This window comes from Gigantopelta aegis, chromosome 10 (assembly GCF_016097555.1).
Source record: "Gigantopelta aegis isolate Gae_Host chromosome 10, Gae_host_genome, whole genome shotgun sequence".
NCBI classification, from domain to species: domain Eukaryota; kingdom Metazoa; phylum Mollusca; class Gastropoda; order Neomphalida; family Peltospiridae; genus Gigantopelta; species Gigantopelta aegis.
The window spans coordinates 59,051,707-59,065,843 of NC_054708.1; the positions used below are offsets into that span (position 1 = coordinate 59,051,707).

Sequence of the window (14,137 nt, forward strand, 5' to 3'; positions counted from 1 at the left end):
ACCTGCCTATAAAACAATATATGACTGTTTATCAATACTATAACAAATGAAAACCAAAGTCATCTATTGTCAACGTGGTACATGTATTGTTGTGTATTTCATCATCATTCTGAACAGTTTGTTTGAATGGTTTGGAATTCTGACATGGCTAATGCAGAGTCACAGATCTGATAAAAAAAAAAAAACCCATTAAAACAAAACATAATTACAATTTTAAAATAAACACAGATAGACTGGTAGTTGCATTTTTTAACTCGTCCCTCAGAATTTTAACTTTTTTCCTGAGCAGGCGAGCACTTTCTGTACCCCTGCTTATTACAAGTTATATTAGATGCACAAAACCCTTTATAACATCATCATGGTTTCATGTACAGGCCTCTGACAATTGCATGAACGGCCATTTCATTTGCGCAAATCTAATTTTGCGTAACCTATTTTTTGTTCGCACAAATTTTCGAGCACTATTTACTTGGATATAATGGGTTATGCAAAAACGAAATGGGTTACATGGATTTATTTCTGCGTAACCAATAAATGGCACTTGCCAAATTCACCATGTAGTTATCAGACTCAGAGGCAACACGCTACATTTTTCCAAAAGCAGCAAGGGATCTTTAATATGCACCATCTCACAGACAGAAAGCACACACCATGGCCTTTGACCAGTCGTGGTGCACTGGTTGGAATGAGGAAAAAAACAATCAGTTGAATGGGTCCACAGAGGTGGTTCGATCCTATGACGCAAGCTCTTATTAATGGTACCCACTTTAATATTTGTTTAAAAACAGAAACAATTGTTCAAGTGATTATGTGAAAAAGGTTTATACATGTTATTAGTAAAAAAAAGGTTACAAACATTACTGAACATTGGTACTTAAAAGTTACATGTAGTGTGACAAAACTCAGCATAAGCATCAGCCTTTTACTGTTATTACATACTGTTAGCAACAAGGATATTCATTACCAATATCCCTAATTGCATTCGTCTTTAAATTCTGTTATATGCTTGTTTTCATGTGCACTGTTTGCATAATCAGCATCAGATCATAGATGAGAATGCCCCATCCCCAAAAGATCCTGAAAAGTACAGCGACTTATTACGAAAAATTTTTAAAAGGACCTAATGTTAAGCAGGTTATAAATAATAATGCAAAGCAGTCATGATTCCTAGGGAGGTATGGGGGCATGCACTCCCGGAAAGACGAGCATCCTAGTAAAAAAATATAAAAAAATTCCAATTATCAGTTTAAATCATTTTAAGGTTTTTGGTTATTTATTTATTTTTATTTTTTTTTTTATTAATTCTATTAATAGACCCGAGCAAGCCCGATGATCCGGTATGTTCTGAATGGTTGAAACAAGCAATGCATTTTTTTACACAAAAATTTACCTGTCTAAACTGAACAGTGGATGAACAGTACTATTGTGTTTAATGTACATCACATGTAAGTTGTACCGCTGAAACCACATGGACCGCAAGCAGCGGTCATTATTAATTCTCATCAGTGGATTAGACCAGTAGTGTGATTTACAGGGTATATGCATGCTCAGGGTTAGCTGTCAGTCAATATTTATCAACAGAACCGTAGCTTGTGTTGCTGTGTTCATACGAATGTCAAACATATAATATCAATTTAAAATAACTAAAGTACACATTATTCAATATGTTTATTAGGTGCTTTGTTTTTATAAATTTATTTTAGTTTCGAAAGTGATTGGAATTTGTTCACATCATGTAGGCGTCATCGTTGGAGCAAAAACGACCACCCACGATAACCAAGTAATATTTTCTTTGGGACTACATAATTGGTCAGTTCTTTGATTTTAGATAAATAGTTTACTTAATCAATAGTTTTACAGAATTATTTACTGTTATAAAACATGTTGGTTGCCATTTGATAATGTCCATTACCATTTTAGGGGTGACAGGTTATTTGTTGGAGAATGTTTTAAATTTTTTACAGCAACATGGTGACATGGGTCATGATTCACTACATGCTAATAACATAAGTGTCTACATTTTCTTCAAACCATTAAACAAAGACTAATATTAGGACATGCCAGTATTCTCGCTGCTCCATTTAAGTGGGGCAGCCCACCCCGCTATTGCATTTTGCCGCCCTCCTTTATTTTTCTGCATCCCTCTTTATTTTCCCACAACCTACTATATTTTACATCACCTATCTCCGCTGTTTCCAAATGCACACTTTTTTTCACACAAAAATAATCATCATTCTGCACATCAAAGGAAACAAGCCGTGTTGCGTGTACGAAAAAGCAACTGACGAAAACCTTCAGTAGCTTACGAGTTACCGTAACGTAATTTAATAGTATTTTTAACAGCCTCTATTTTGTCCCATACCTGTATCCATTTGTATGTTTGATACACGCAATAAAAGTTATATTTTATTTGAGCAATGAAAACATTTTATTTGTTATCGACTCGGCAATCTCCGACTGACAAAACCACTTATTTGGCACCAAATGTATCATGTCATCAGACCGGTCATTCTGTCTTTTGTTTCCACTAACTATCGTCTGATTTTTTGTCCTCAATTACAGATTTAATTGGTTGTAACTAATGAATTTTACTTTCTGTCATTTCTGTCATTCTGTTTATTCAGCAATTCTTTATAAAATATTATAAACTTTTCATTTTGGGGGGGGGATATCACTGCTTATAAAAACAATCGAAGTGGTAGTGTTTAAAACTAAAATAATTTATCTTGGGTGCCAAATAATATAATACACCGCAGGGCACAATATTTCACGCAAACCGCCGTTCTGTTCGCGTGTCGGTTACGCAAAATTAAATTTACGCGAACCGCAAATGGGTTACGTCCTGACCTGTAGACGTTTAGAAATTAAAACTTGCAAACTTCACGATTACAGGAAATTTATTCATGCAGACATACTACTAGTATTTCGGCAAATGTTTTAGACTGATTTTTAGTACTTGATGCGCGGCAAACCAGTAGACAACGTTCGGTATATTGCAACTGTTGTAACTTGCAACTGAAGGCTCAGTATAGTCGAGCCAAAAGTTTTAAAGAAATGTGCATGGACCGCTAAGGCGCCTAAATTATCTGCTGCTATTCTATCTCTAAAGGAATATAATATGTAGACATAATACTGGATTGCCTATAATTTTACAAAGTTTCAAAACGGTTTTAATCGTAAACAAAAATGCAAAAATGTCACAAAAGCTGAAAAATACTAACATCGCATAATGAGCTTTAAAATTAAATAACAAACATTTACCAGCGATAAAGAGAATATAGCATCACCACCGCAAAAGATCAGTGTTAAATTGTGGTCTTTCTTTTGATGTTATTATAAGATTTATTTTTATTAATCTAATCATGCACCAATGAGTAGCCTGTTTTATAGTTCAGAGGAACTGGACATTTGTTGTTTGAGTTTTTGGTGGGTGTTTTTTTTAATCTGCTGTATACTAAATTTTACATATTATCAGTGACAAATGGTAGCCTTTATTTGTTATTTATATAAAAAAAATATATTAGTCTAATCATGCACCACTGAGTGACTGAGTGTTTTGCATTATACTTCAGGGAATGGAAATGTTTCCTCCAAATGTATCTATTTTGTTTCAGTACTGGGCTAATAGTGTTAACTTCCACAAGCTGCACAGAGGTTCTAGAATACGGTGGTCCGTTGGCCGAGGACAGTGGTTTTTAGATTCGGGCAACTAAAAATTACTTTTTGCGATCCCGATGGCAAGTGGTGAATAATAATAATAATAATAATAATAATAATAATAATAATAATAACAATAATAATAATAAATCTACAACACTACGATCGTACGAAAACAAAAGAAACATCTACAAGTCACTTGTTTCGATTTGAAACTTTTTTATAAAACGTTTTGTTTTGTATTTTGTTTTAACTTTATGTTTGAGCTAAACAATTATGTATTTAAAATATAATTTCAACGTAACTTTGAGGTAACCGATCAGGTAATCCACAGGTTACGCAAATATAATTCACGTAACCGAACAATTGGTTACCTAGGTAAAAACCACGTGAACCGACTTCTGGTTACCTCAGATTTCGAAATATTGTCCCCTGCACCGCCTTTCCAAAAAACAAATTTTTTTATCAGTTGGCAATATCAAAGCGATCAATTCATTCGATGAAGGTGGAAATAAAATAAGCAGAAACTTTTTTTATCCCACATTAGGGGATCACTTTACAAACATCTTTATTGCTTTACATATATCTTGAAATCTTTATTAAAATAATAATATTAAAACTTTGATCACTTCAGCAAAACCGGAATTGCCAGTGAATGTTACACCGACAACTGTCACAACATGAGTCAGCTAATAGTATTTTGTATCAACTTTCTTGTACCAAATAATGAGAGGCAAAATAAGGAGTATGTCTTTCCACAAAGTCGACCAAACAACACACAAAGGTATATGGTAACCAAGCTTGGGTTTTTTGTTTTGTTTTTTAAGGGTGTGGTGCAGCGTGGCCGCCCTCCTTTAATTTTCACCCAGCGAGAACACTGCATGCCATGACACCTCAGATTGGTATATGATACCTCAGACTGGTATAATGACACATCAGATTGGTACAAAATGTATAACAAATACATCACAATACCCTATGATGTTAATAATACTAATACATATTTTTGTGTCTAGATGGAGGTAATTAATTGCCAGTGTTTGGTTACCTACCAAATATACACCTGCCAATCAGGAATCACAGGTAGAGGCAACTAAAAGACCAATTAACTAAGAAAACACTGTTTATCTTTTTAGTATGTAGGTTAATGCATGGACAAACCATGATACAGTTATTTCGACTTGTTTTGTAGACATTTTGACATCAATTTGGTGGTTTATTTTGTATTGAAAAATAATATATACTTATTGCTGGCTTACTGGGATGGATATTATTACAGAACATTGTGATGCATGCCTGTTTCATCATCCCAAAAAAATCAGATACGTTTGTTTCTTCAGTTCCAAGACTAATTCCTGGTGTGACACATTAAGTATTATGTAATCACCGGCTCACCAGAGGGCAGATTCATTGGTATGGGAAAAAATGGCTGCACCCATTATATATAATCGCCGTCACATTTAACTGTTTTAGTAATTAAATATACAACAGACCTTGCCTTTTAAGATGCGGGTACGATCACGGTTGTACAGTGCACATAATTTAGAACGAGTGTGAAAATTTACACGTTACATTTAACAAACAGCCATTTAGCCATTACCAAATACAGGCGTCGAAATAAGCATTGTGTCTGGTAACCCATTTACAGGTTACCACAGAATATAGCCTGGTAACCTATAGGTTACCACAACTATATGAAAGTTTGAATTAAATTCCTGCTACTACTACTTTTAACATGGAAGTTCTGATATTGTATCGAGGCGCGTGAACATCAGTACGAGAAATGAAATGCGGAAGTAACTTTATCTAGTGGGTGCTGCTTAAAAGCGGATTGCCGAAATTGCTTGCAATTACACAAGTGCGCACGAACATCGATGCAATTTCGTATGAGAAAACGAAACGCAGAAGTAAATGCATGTAGTTGATGCTGCTTAAATGCGGAATGACTATAATTGCTTGCAATTGCACAAGTGAGTACGAACATCGATGCAATTCCTTACGAGAAAATGAAATGTGGAAATCCTGGATTACTACCATTCCCCGTTGAAATGTTTGTCGAGAACGAAACACCGTTCTCGACTTTGCTTACATGTGGTAACCTCCTGGTAACCTGAACGACTGTTCTCGACTTATTTCGATGCCTGCAAATAGCGGACAAATTGTAACGCAAGTAACCCTAACGCGAGTAACCGACTATTTTGATAACCCATAATGTATTAATTGTATAATTTCAAAACTCTTATCATATAAAAGATACTTAAACACCATAGCTATACACCAATATATCCACTTTTATCATAACTGTTACAGTATGAGGAGACTTTGGATTTTAAGTGTGTTCATTTTTTGTCGTTCTTTTTCTGTAACGTGAGTAACCGATGTTTACACATTCACAGTATAAAAACTAATCATCATATTTCCTTTTTTTCTTCTTATATATATATATATATATATATATATATATATATATATTATTTTACTAATAAAATGTAATAAAGAAAATAAGTGTTGAATGTATAATTATTAATTTACTGATAAAATCAAAAGAAAATAAGTGTGAATGTAAAAATGTAATCGTGAGTAATCAAAAGAATTGCCCACAAAAATACATGATAACCATGGAATTGCCCACATGAATTTGACTTTTGCATGAGAAAAGTAAACAAATGTCTGTTATATTCACAGAAATGTTCATAAAACTAAGTTAAAACGAGCAAAGAAAGCAATATTGGACTTCACCCACTCATAAACATGGCACATTTCTTAATACCGTTTTCCTATGATTTTCAAAGACTGTAATTTGAAAGAAAACTTAATTTTAAAAACTATTTTTGTCTGTTTGAGATCAGCTGTACTGGTATCTGGTTAATTAAGTCACATGATTGTCAAGGTGTCTGCTGGTAAAGTCTCTTTACAGATACTTTTCAAAAATATATGGTCCTTATATGTTTTAACATAAATATCTTTATGGATATCTGTTTATATATTTATATTTATATATTTATTAAAACTCAGGATGCAGGTTATATTTTTTAACCAAACAATTTTACCATTATATAACCATTCATTTGTTCAAATTATAACATGATTGCAAGACATCATAATTGTTATATTCGTTTTCCTAAAATCTTGTCTGTTAACATTGGTTCTCGAGGGCTCCATTCTGTAATTCAATTGCCTTAAAATATTTAAAATATTTTTAATAAATTATTATAAGTGCATGTTTTGCTGACCAACATACATGTTTTGTTAAAAAAAATAAAAATTGTTAGAAAGTTTTTGCTGGAAGCTATACCACTAAACGTATCACTCACCGCAACAGGTTAAGTAGTTGACAATATTTACTGTTGATGCATGCCATAGTTTTTGACGCATACATGTGCAGTAATCTTAGTTACTTAGCGGCCAGTTTAGTGCTCGTGTGAAGTGTAGAAATACTAATAAAAAGGTAGGTATTTGAATAGCAACTGTCTGTTTATAAATATTGATATGCTTTAGAACCAAATGCTTATGCTCACCAAAACTGGTCCACCCATGATACCTACAGTAATTTTGAAATGTTTTTGCTATAGGAAAACTTCTCACCGACGACAATTGGGAGTCTGCTACAGCAATTTTAAATCAGCAATTTTTTCAACAAATTAAAAAACCAAAAATAGTCTCTTCAATCTACAGCAATAAATTTTATCCATTGGCACAAAACTGCCATCGGTGAAGTCCCTGATCGACGGCAATTCATATTGCAAAGTTCTACGGCAATTGCTGTCGGTGTTGTCGTTAAGTTAAGAGCCATGTAGTACTACAGTGAAAAATAGGTTTGGCGTATACATTTCCGTATATACATATAAATATTTTTTATGCCTACTTGTTTTTTTCTCATTGAAGTCATTGTGTAGCTAAAGTCCGAACCAAATTGTTAACAACTACAATAAATTACTCTCCTACCTTTAATTACTGTTACATTTTGTCTAGACACAAGTTGTGAAAAACCCATTACAGTGACACCGATTCCACATATGAGACTAACGATGTTGCCAGTATCGACTTCGCTGAGATAGCATAGGGCATAGGCCGTCTGCCATTTTGTTTGTTTTTATGGAATACTCTTCAAGAGGGGTGAAAGCCTCCAAAGTATGTGACATAATTAATATAAAATCAATGATCTCTAGTTGTATCATTAAAAAAATTTTTAATAATAATAATAATAAAATTAATATGACATCATCACGTTTGCTTTTATATCTTAACATGTTATGACGTTGTTAGATTAAGTCATATATCCTTTCACCCCTCTTGGAGAATATTCCATAAATAGTCAAGATTTCAGCCGGCACAAAATTACATATGCTTTTTGCCCTATGTGATCTCAAAAAAGTCAATATAGCAGCGGCTGCAAAACAAAGTACTAGTAGGCGTTGGAACTGACAGAGTAGGAGTTGGGGGTTTATCGAGAGCTACACACTCAGTAATGGGGGCACGCGGGGGAAGGGGGGGGGGGGGGCTCTATGGGCGGGAGTCTGTTACCACAGAAGTGTGCGATGTAGTCCACTTGTAATGCAATTAACTATTGAACTAATACAAGTTGTGACAAATTAAAGTCCGAACCAAATTGTTAACAACTACAATAACTTACTCTCCTACCTTTAATTGCTGATACATTTTCCCCAAATGTTGTTTAGACACCAGTTGTGAAAAAAACATTACAGTGACACAGATTCCACATACGAGACTGTAACGATGTTGCCAGTGTCGACTTCGCTGAGATAGCATAGGGCAAAATACATGCAGTTTTCTGACATCTGCCATTTTGTTTCTTTATGGAATATTCTTCAAGAGGGGTGAAAGCCTCCAAAGTATGTGTCATAATTAATATAAAATCAACGATCTCTAGTGGTATCATTAAAAATAATAATAATAATAAAATTAATATGACGTCGTTATTTGTCATTAAATCAAAGTAACCCTACATTTTAGTAGCGAAAAATCAAAGCAAAGGCTACAATTATAATAACTACATAAAGCATGATTGTCTAACAATTAAGTACACTGCACTTAGGGTTCACAAAACGTAAACGTCGTCTGCAAATTGAAGTATGCGCATGACACAGCGGAAATAAAGTAACATTGCAACATTCAGCCAGCCGTTTTTTGCTAAAAGTCTGCAAACCTATTTTGACTAGTGGTTCCAGAAATGGTTATTCGGTTTAATGTGTAGTGTAAAAATCTGTCTTTCAAGACAAGCGTTGGCGACAAATCGCTGGCTAAACTTACTCCTGGAAAAAAAAAACCTGTCCCATCTGCGTAGGCACAACAGACTAAGCAGTAAACCAGCCCCAAGTTCAGCCAGTAAACGTTTCGCTAAACGTTCGCGAAGTATTTGATTGGTTCCCAATGTCACCATTTGCTTTACCGTGAAGCACATAATCCAGTCTAGCGTTTACCAATAGTACTGCGCACGGGTCAATTGTCAGTTTACAGTGTGGCAATAGTAAAATAGTATAAAAAAAATCACTGGGTCTACTGTCCTCATGAATCAAAACAAAAAATATTTTAATAACAGACGCTGTATTCGTGGGAAACTCAGTTTTCCTGAAGAAATTAACTCATAGAACTCTGAAGCCGAGCTATACATTCAGACAAGAACCAAGAAAATATGAACTGTAGTCTGAGCAACTGTGGCGAAAATAGACGTCGGAAATGACAGTAGTAAACGTCACATGCAACGCCTTGTTTTGCAGCCACTGTATAGGTGTCATGGTTATCATCTAATATGTGAAATCTGTGTCATAGTAATGTTTTTTTCAAGATTTCTGTGTGGACAAAATGTGGGTAAAATCTAACGAAAAATAAAGGTAGGAGAGCTATTTTTCGTAGTTGTAACATTTTGGTTTGGACTTTAGTTTGTTTTTGCTGTCCAGGGTTCTGCCCAAAGATTTCTTGAGTGGTGGCAAGTTTTCCCCCACTGGATTTGGCATCAAAAGGCGGATGTGGCTGGGTTTTTTTTTTTTTAATGCAGGCCCTCAGATGCGATCTGAGCAACTCATAAGGTCCCTAATACAGTTTAAAATCTTGGGAATTTTGTCAGATTTTTAATGTAATTTTTTTCTATTTTCCTCTGATCCTTGTAATAACACCATATGATATGATATAATATCAACCTGCTTATAAATAATATGTTTATTTTATTTTGTGTGCTGATAGTTTGTTATGCTTCACTGCTGAATGAAATAAAAAAAGATATAATTTGTGATGCATTTGTTTATTTTGCTATAATAAGCCTATTGATAATCTATTCATTCCAAAGGCAAGGGGACAGTGAAGATAGATAATGTTGCAATGGCCAGCAAGGCAGGGAAATCACAATTTATTCAACTGAGTAAGTCTGCGATTTTCCCCAGGATTTCTTGAGTGGTGGCAAGTTTTTCCCCACTGGATTTGGCAGCAAAAGGCGGATGTGGCGGTGGCGCTACATCAGTCAGATTGGTTTTTACACTAAGTTACGTTAAATGTATTGATAAGGAACCAGTTAAACCGCTTGGCTATTTTTGTTTTGAACTTTGTAATCTTTAGGTTTTTATGAATTAAAAAAAAAAATAATATAACATCGATTGACATTGGAAATATTTTCCGTCAACCATGACGCACAGATTTTATTTGGGACTATTTTAGATAAATAGTGCGTCGAATACGCAGGATTTCTGTGTCATGTGGATAAGTGCAGCAGTCAAACAGACGACAGACGATAGGTCTCAGTGGTGGGCTCAATTCCAGGTAGGCCAGCTAGCTGTGAGATTTCAGCCTCATAAATTGAACAAAATGCCATTCATTTTAATCAAGAGACTACTTATATTCCCATGGGATTGTTCTCACCTAAAGAACTTATCTAGCGAGCCTATGCCCGCTTGTTCATGAGATCGTTTCATGTTGTTTTATATCAGCTGTATCAGCGCATGCACATGGAATAGCAGGTGATTGCAGCGTCACTCGCAGCCGTCTGAGATACTACAGTAAATGTAACATACGTGGCATAGCCGGTTATGACGCATGTTTGTTTAAAGTTGCGGAAAGTATGTCACAATTGTTTCAAACTGTTTCATGATGAAAATAAAGAATTATTTAATGCCTCGTGATAAAAGTAGTGGTGGTCGGAAAAAGCACTTCTTGAGCTTAGTGGTGGTCGGGCATGTCTGAGTGCTGGCAAGGCCGACCAGTGCCGACCAGCGCGGGCAGAATGCTGGTTGTCAACAAAAGTATTCCGATGTCAGGGTTCACACTAGTTCACCAAAATAAACCTCGCATGTAAGCACAAACAGCGAGGTTTATCCTGTCTAGGCATTCCGCCATTAGCAGAATTAGCGGAACTAATTAGCACGTTATAGCTAAAACAGAACCGTGCCAAAACGGCACCAAGCGAAAACGGGACCAAATTGGACAAAACGGAACCTGCGTTGGCTAAAACGGCACCATAATTGAATTTTATTTGAAGAATAGTAAATAAGACCAAAAAACCCCAACAAAACAACTTAACTCAAATGAAAAGTTATTTATTAAAAGAAAAAATAAATGTTTTTGTGTCACTTCTAATAGTTGCACAAACAATCTTCAGGTCAGGTAAATTTATTTACATGCTTCCATCAGACAACTGTTCAAGCACGCTCCCATTGGGAGCCGCCCTGACAAGAGCCAGACGACAATCTTGCTGAGGAGAGCTCTTGTGAACTTTTATTTTTCTCAATAAAATAAGTCAAAACAAAGAGACCACCGGAAGTTGGAAGAAAACGTGAGCTGTGTATGCATTTCTTAATTTTTACACATTCAATAAAGACTAACACTTTTCCTTGTTCCTGTATTGTTGTTGTTGTTATAATTAACCCCACCATACAGATCCGTCTTAATGCTGAAGTACGTCGATCTCGTCCAACGTCTATCTCGCCCGTGGCGAGATAGCCGTAAATCCTATTTCCTACTGGGCGAAATTGCCGTACATTCTATAAAGGATTGGCACTGTTTAGAATGTTTATATTATTAAAATTAATTAATGTATAGACTTATTCTTATTCAGTGCATGTTGGTGCGGGTTGTTTTTTTAAAATGTTTTTCATTGATGATTGTGTTAGTTTATGTTTACGCCTTGGCGAGATTGGGCGAGATCTCTGACATGTTTTTCTTCTGTGTAGAAGCTGGTTATGATGTAACTAAATTGTATTAATAATGTTTAAAATGTATATATTATTAAAATCAATTAATGTGTGCACGACGTTGTTGACTTATTCTCATTTAGTGTACTCAATATTCGTGCGTCATGTCATTTCAACAGGAAATGATGATATTTAGCGTGCTCATGCGCTGCGCGAGATTTGCATCTGTCAAAAAAGAAGAAGATAAATGTAATTTTATTTTGAGGAACCGATTAGGATATAAAATATGCCACAAAAATTTAAATAATAACATAATGAATTATTAACTTGGAATTTTACCACTTTTCACTAATACCAAAATGTCTGCTTCCAAAAATAGCCACTAATTTTTTATATTTTTTTATTTGTGTTTCGGGGAATAGGAAAAAAAAATTTTGTTTGTTTACACTTTGTATGATTTATGCCCATACATAAAAATTGGCCTCATTTGTTTCAGATAGTATACTTTTATACTTAATATTATTGTTCTTTATACATATTTTGTCTCCTATTATGTAACAATTTCTATGTGATTCATATATAGAAATAAATGATTGATTGATTGATTGTATTATTTTTGGTTGTTATATTATAAGTGTATATATGACATTAACGGTTTTATGTATTTTATGCTAATAAAAATATTATTTACATTACATTAAATTACAAATAAAGGATTGATTGATTGATTGTATTATTTTTGGTTGTTATATTATAAGTGTATATATGACATTAACGGTTTTATGTATTTTACGCTAATAAAAATATTATTTACATTACATTAAATTGTTTTTGTGTTTCTACACAGAAGAAAAACATGTCGGAGAAAAACATTAAATTTTTTTTTTTTAAAACCCCACACCAACATGCACTGAATAAGAATAAGTCTATACATTAATTAATTTTAATAATATAAACATTCTAAACAGTGCCAATCCTTTATAAAATGTACGGCGACTTCGCCCAGTAGGAAATAGGATTTACGGCTATCTCGCCACAGACAAGATAGACGTTGGGCGAGATCGACGGCTCCTTAATGCTTACTACTACAAAAACTAATCTGTTTGACCAACAGTGTTAGTTGGGGATGAGTCATCAAAATGGAAAGACTTCCGAATTTACCCCCCCCCCCCCCCCCAAATGGAAAGACTTCCGAATTCACACACACACACACCCCAACCACTATTCATTGCTCTGGACCCTAACCCTAATCCTGAAATTAAAAATAAGATAAGTTATATATATTTATATATGGTGCCGTTTTAGCCATGATAGGTTCTGTTTTCAACAACAAAAATGGTTCCGTTTTGGCACGGTTCCGTTTTAACCTGTACCCGTCCAGAAGCTGCTAATGGCGGAATGCCTAGACAGGATAAACCTCGCTGTTTGTGCTTGCACGCAAGGTTTATCTTGGTGAACTAGGTTCACACGTGTGCAGATTCCTTGAAAAAACTAGCAATCTGTAAATAGGTCTGTTTTGGGGATAGTTCGGTTCACGGTAGTTTACGATATATTTGCGTTTTTGTCATTACCTGAACGCAATTTGGGACGTCGATGAGATGTACCAGTAAGCCGCTTACCGGTAAAGCATACGTCCATTTACGGTATTATTATTTTTAACACAAAAAATCGATGTTAATTTGCATGATTAAATTTCAAATCAACAAGCCTTACCTAATATAAATAAAAACAATATTTAGCGTTCTTCTGAAACTAGATTACTTCACATTTTACGATTGTTCATTTCAGCAGGTCAACCTTTAGCTTTGTTGTCTTACACCACGTGACTGACTGAAGGAGTTATTTCCCTTTAGTACCACAATTTGTTATAATTACTCTCATTTTGTATTTAAAGGAGCTGTCTCAAAATAGTATAATGGCAAAAAAAAAATATTTTTATTTTTATTTATATGTATTTTAAATAATTTACCAGGATTCTGTATGACTACATCAGTTCACCTTTTGTAAAACTTAAGGGGGGTGGGAAATTATATTTTTAAAATGTTGTTTCACGCCGGTATGCGGTCAAAACGACCCCATGATGAAACGGCCCTGAACATGCAAGACAAAACGGCCAAAGAAAAAAGTCAAAACGGCCAAAAACTAAAAGTTAAAACGGCCAAAGGAAAAAGTCAAAACGGCCAAAGGAAATAGTCAAAACGGCCAAAGGAAATAGTTATCGTACCATAACACTAAAGTTTCACAGCCCCCATAAAAGTGTGACTTATGGACCTCTCTATAAAATCCTGGGGATTTGATTTTAAACGATTAGGCCTATATACGGTTAAATGATCCTAAATAAT

The 14,137-nt window shown here is 34.6% G+C and overlaps 1 protein-coding gene across 12 annotated transcripts in view; it reads right to left on the reverse strand.

The window, feature by feature from the left end:
• Positions 1 to 13,619, reverse strand: part of LOC121383439 — a 77,651-nt gene extending 64,032 nt beyond the window's left edge. For all 12 annotated transcript variants that reach the window (XM_041513468.1, XM_041513471.1, XM_041513474.1 and 9 more), the window contains exon 1: positions 13,509 to 13,619. The gene's annotated coding sequence lies outside the window, so the exon portion shown is untranslated. The remainder of the gene's footprint in view (positions 1 to 13,508) is intronic.
• Between the last annotated feature and the right edge of the window lie 518 nt (positions 13,620 to 14,137).